This window comes from Macrobrachium rosenbergii, chromosome 19 (assembly GCF_040412425.1).
Source record: "Macrobrachium rosenbergii isolate ZJJX-2024 chromosome 19, ASM4041242v1, whole genome shotgun sequence".
NCBI classification, from domain to species: domain Eukaryota; kingdom Metazoa; phylum Arthropoda; class Malacostraca; order Decapoda; family Palaemonidae; genus Macrobrachium; species Macrobrachium rosenbergii.
The window spans coordinates 12,673,169-12,679,156 of record NC_089759.1 but is presented as its reverse complement, the minus strand read 5'-3'; the positions used below and the strand labels follow the sequence as shown (position 1 = coordinate 12,679,156).

Below are 5,988 nucleotides of genomic sequence, written 5' to 3'. Positions count from 1 at the left end.
GTTCCCCTTAAAGAAAAAAAGGGGGGGAGGGCATAAGCGTTAAGGGATAATGTTATGCTGAACGTCAATAATAAACATGTCGGCGAAAAAACAAAAACAGATTCCAGCCACCACCTCCTCCTCCTCCTCCTCCTCCTCCCCCTCCTGTTCCTCCTTCGGGCCCTCTCGGCGTTTCGGGAATGACGGATACGAATAATAAGGTAATCAGACAATATCATAATAAAGTGGGGTGGGAGAAATAAAATGAATAACAAAAAAAAAAAAAAAAACATCTTTTTCCTCCCATTAATTATACCTGACTCTAATATCCAGGGAAGTTTCAAAACGGTCGCTGGCTTCGGCATTATACCACCCGTCATGTGTTATTTCGTTTTTATCAGATAACCTAATCACAATATTTGCATTACGTTTTGGTCGCCTTTTTTGCTTTGCGTTCCTTTTTTTTTTTTATTCTCCTCTCTCCCTGATGCCCTCTCATTATACTGACCCCTGGATTACAATGATTAACTTCTCTTAGGACGTCGAGTGGGTGAAGAGTCATCATCGCTCATGAAGGCAAAATATTGCTACATGATCTATCCCCCGACACCCTAACACTGGTCACGCCTCTCTCTCTCTCTTTCTCTCTCTCTCTTTCCCTCTCTCTCTCTCTCTCTCTCTCTCTCTCTCTCTCTCTCTCTCTCTCTCTCTCTCTCTTATGCAGATATATGCATACATACATATATATATATATATATATATATATATATATATATATATATATATATATATATATATATATATATATGACACTTACTGTTTAATAAACATGTGATCATAATCGTTACATCGTTTTGCTTTTTTGTTGTTTTTGTAAATGTGAATACCGAACAAATAAACAAGTGCACCCACAAACACGCACACACAGACATATATATATATATATATATATATATATATATATATATATATATATATATATATACACATATATATATATATATATATATATATATATATATATATATATATATATATATATATATATATATACACATATATATATATATACACACATATATATATATATATATATATATATATATATATATATATATATATATATATATATATTATAAAATGTTCCCTCGCTCTTAGCGCTCAGTTTCGTGGCTATTCACTTATCTCTGTTCCATCTCGACTCTCCCATTGGAACGAGATATACAAGGAGGGAGGGGGCCGGGGCTAGGCACAGAGGGATGGGGAGAATTGGGAGTGTCGAGAAGCACCCAGGAATAAGACAGGAGGGTTATAAACTGATTGGAGGAAAAAGGAGGAAGTACAATAAAAAAAGAAGAAGAAGAAGAAGAAGAAGAAGAAAAACATTACTGAATGATGACGACCTTTAGGAAACTCGAGATATGGATGGGAGTAGAGGGTAGTGTCTTGAATAGATGTAACTCGAGATACTGTTAAGAATAATGAAAGTTTAATATAGATTGGGGAAAAAAGAGAGGGAGGGGGAAGGAAATGAAGGATGGGGGTGGAAAAGAAATTAGTGGCGACTACGGGATGGAGGTGGGAGTGGGAGGGGGGGTTTAAGGAGAGGGGTTGTTAGATAGTGGATCTTGGAGAAGAGTTCAAGGAACACAAATGGTACATGTGAGTAAGACAAACGTGCTTTTGGTATGGAAATAATGATACCGTATCGGGAAGATGATCTAAATTTTAATCCGAAAGAATTCAAGAATACGTTCATAGGAATAAAACAGCATTAACCCAAGGCGCACAGAAAATCAATTATATGCGCAATAAAATGACAGCATTCCTAAGAAATTCAACAATACAACATAATAAATTTGATGAAGAAGTAACTCGTGAAAGGTTAAAAGCACACGAGAAAAAATAACTGACAACCATATTAGATCCTCGATAAAAATTACAGCGAAAATAATATATTTCTAGGCATTTGGAGTCTTTACCTTTTGGTTACAAGAATTAGAGACCATTAAAGTAAGGAAAATATTTCACGAAGTATAATAATGCGTTGGTAAAAGCGTTTTATCATTAGGAGTTTAAAGCTAAACCTGAATGAAATAATGTTAATATTCCATACATCATACAAGCACCAGAATAAAAGCCTGATATTAGAAATTACTTGCATACTCCCGAGGACATGTTCATAAAATAAAAAACGCAAGGAAAATATATTAAAACAAATGGGAATCTAAAAAGGAGAGCTCTTACATTATCACCAGACTTAATCATTACGTAGAAATTAACCAGATAATGCTTACCAGAGATTGCTGGCTTTCAACGTTCTTTCCGTTAACTACCACGACAGAATATTTAAAAGAGAGACATTCCCGTGTCTCCTGTAAATTAGCCTCGCATTGCTTCGGTTTGTCAGTTTCAGCGGATGATACTATTTAGATTGAGCCACCTACGTGACCTTGAAATTGAGAAGACTGGTTTTAGTTATTTAATTATTTCAATCCGTTTCACTGCTGAGTTATTATTATTATTATTATTATTATTATTATTATTATTATTATTATTATTATTATTATTATTAAAAAAGGATGGCTGTTTTATGTGAATTTACAGCCATCCTTTTTAATAAGACCTTTTTATGAGTGGGTCAATTTCCTTCGTATATTATTATTATTATTATTATTATTATTATTATTATTATTATTGCATCAATAATAGAATATTATTGATACATGCTTCTAAAGACTAGAATGCGCTCGTTAAAAAAAAAAAATAATAAAAATAAAAACAACGAAAAAAAAAGTAGCTGAATACGCAGATAACACAGATGATAAAGTTATCAACGCCCACGGAAGTCCATCCTAACTTACGAGGAACTTGCATACTTGAAGAAGCTGCTGGTTAGGAACAGGTACTTGAAGAAAATCTGGGTCTCATTACCGAGATCATTAATAATAGCTACAAAGTTCATCACAGTAACAATATAATACGGGAAGTAATACCTGATAAGACGGTGTAAAAAAATCAGTGAATCCTCCAAGAGATTATGTTAACATTCGAAACAGGTAATTTTCTTTCGTGGTGTAATTTTTACGCATAAAGCAAAAACAATAAAATGTAAAACTATCTGACTATGAAAGTGATATATTAATCTCAATCCACAAGTTTACTTATACGTAAGATCAAAAAAATAACACAGCGTTTATTAAGAGTACGTGAAAAGCAATTGACAACCGCTGATTACTACCACGTTTAATACACTTTATCGAAAATGTATCCATGATGTTTTAACATGGCCGTCATGAAAAACAATGTAAAATATCAGACTGTTATCCGCATACATTACACACACACACACACATATATATACATATATATATATACATATATATATATATATATATATATATATATATATATATATATATATATATATATATATATTATGTTAACCTTTTCCCACGGTATGGATCCAAGTTCGCAACTAACCTCTGGGCTTGAGGCAGAAACACCCATGGCCCTCTCCACCCTGGGTGCGACCATCCACGGCCACCTAATTAACAAATAAATAACTCAAAGCTTATTGCGTCAAGGGAGGCACAATAGGAACTTACCGTCGGAATCAATCCCTGGGCTTCTGGCTCTGAGGTGACTATCATCAAGTGCCATTTATATATATATATATATATATATATATATATATATATATATATATATATATATATATATATATTTTTACGTTTTTCCGTGGGTTTAGTTTGAAATATGCTCTGTGAGACAGGTAGCAACAATTTAAGTTAATTTAGCCTTGTGATTCTGACTTCGTGGGTACGGGAAAACGTAAAAAAAGAGGAAAACAAAGGAGAATTTCATATGAGCATAGGGCTCTGGTTACTGAGGGAAATATTACGTAAAACACGTGGGCACATTTAAAGTAGTGTATTTACATAAATGACATTAGTACGGGAAAGAGGAACTCAGTAGGTTAAATGAAACTGGGAAATTCCAGCCACAGTCCGAGAAGCTTCCACGAAATAGCATCCCTCTGAAATGAGAGATATGCACATTATACGCCAGTAATGAAAATAGACAAAAGAATAATGAATTCGAAGCTGCACTGAGGTGCCAAAGGAGTAATAAAGAATTAATACTGCCGATGCAAGAGGCGCACGGACATTAGACAAGGGAGATTTCTGGCTTTCTCTTTAAGAAAATATTACGAGACAAAAGCGTGACTGAAATGGGGCTCTTCCAGGGCACTTTACCTTAGCAGATTTTCCGAGGGCGTGTAGAAGGCGGTCCGTGGATGACTTGCGATTTCCGAGGACGAGTTTCTTCCACGTGGTGAGATGCAAGGGCTTCCGTAAAGGGGCAAGGCGATGGGGACTCCTCGAAACTCCAAGCAATGGCGTGTGGGCTCGAGGAATACGGTTGAAGGGCACGAGGAGAAGTATACTTTTGAAAGGGCCACGTGGTTAGGATGCAAGGGCATCGGTGGGGCCAGGTGTTGGGGACGTCTTCACAAGTTCACTCCATATCTTCCAGCCCGCGTGTGTGTAAAGATGGTTCTGGGCTTTTGCCTTTTATCCCCTCCTATGGGGCAGGGGGGGTGCGCCCAACACAGATGCTTTGACTCATTGCACCTGCTGCCCGCAGGGGAGGTTTTGGCCTGTAGGAGAAACGCCCAAGCCAGATTACTTTTGCCTCGAAGGAAAGATCTTTATCAAAAATGGGAGCGCCTTTAATCTTTTAAACCCTTGGTTTTAAGTCGATAGACAGATGGTCTATCGATCGGCCGGCTGGCAGTAAATGAACAACCAACAACAACAAAGGAGGGGGAGGTAATTTGCTAGCGAATTCTTGCTAATCATAATACCTCCCCATACAAGATGATGTACATACCTCCTTCGGGTGTGTACATCGATATTCAAGAATGAGCGGCAAATGCTTTACGTTACTCTACATTCTGCCTTGCAATGAACTTTACTCCTAAGGGTTTTATGAAGCTGAGACATTACTTTTAATAACACATTGGGACAATTTTCGTTAACAGGACGCAAAGTGATTTAAACACTTGCAAAAGAATAATTACTTTAGATTTGGTTACCCACTGTAACTTTATAAAGTGACTCGAACAATTGTGAATTAATTAAGATTATAGGACCACGTATATGAGGCTATGGCCAACAAATGAAAAGAAATGGTTATTGTTCAAGAATTAAAATACACGGTTACTTAATTTTTAGATACAATGCATGCGGTTAGTACAATCTGCCTTGAAGAGGCTGTGTAAATAGAAAACAGCGTTTATTTTTGTAAATGACATCCCCTTTTACACGATACTGTAATGACTATACATATTCGCATTGATAATTTATCTTCGTTTTAACGTACTTGGCTCAGCTATCGTTCAACGCGAGCTGAGGGATGACCCACACACCGGGAATTTGACAGTCGTGTGCGGGCGAGAGTATTCGCGAGGTTTTAATTCGCTAACCTTAAACTACGCTAATTTTATCGTCTACTGCCAACTCAATGTTATGACGGGCGAGCAGACAAAAGATGTGGGGTAGGACAAACAGCGATCTTGGAAGGAATGGAAGGGGGAAAAGGGATAATAATAACAAAAGGATAATTACCAAGACGTTACATGAATGAAAACTTGACCGCATATGAAAGGCGGGACACGTCCTCAGAGCTTACAAAGGGGCATTTAAATCACAAGGGCAAGAGTTTATGACTCGCGATTCATTAAAATAAAGATAACTAAATGACTAAAAGAAAGTAAATGATATTGACAGAAGAGCTAAGGGAAAAAGAGTGAGGGTTTTTATTGTGTTAGGCGGGAATTTATCGTTCTACGCCTATAAATTACGGCCCGGACTATCCTTTCAGTCCCAGGGCGAGGAAAGTGCACCCGAAGGGCGCGACTCCTTCAGGAGGGGCTGACACGCACGCCCGGTGCCAAGGTATGGGCGCAAGGGCGTGCCACTTCTCACTCTGTTATTCTTAATG

General features: G+C 37.0%; 1 long non-coding RNA gene across 1 annotated transcript; it reads right to left on the bottom strand.

Annotated features, from left to right (window-relative positions):
- Positions 1 to 3,897: 3,897 nt before the first annotated feature.
- Positions 3,898 to 4,806, bottom strand: LOC136848634 (uncharacterized). Its single transcript, XR_010856073.1, has 2 exons — positions 4,239 to 4,806; positions 3,898 to 4,018 (listed from the first exon to the last, which is right to left on the bottom strand). It is a non-coding gene; the product is annotated as an uncharacterized lncRNA (long non-coding RNA).
- Between the last annotated feature and the right edge of the window lie 1,182 nt (positions 4,807 to 5,988).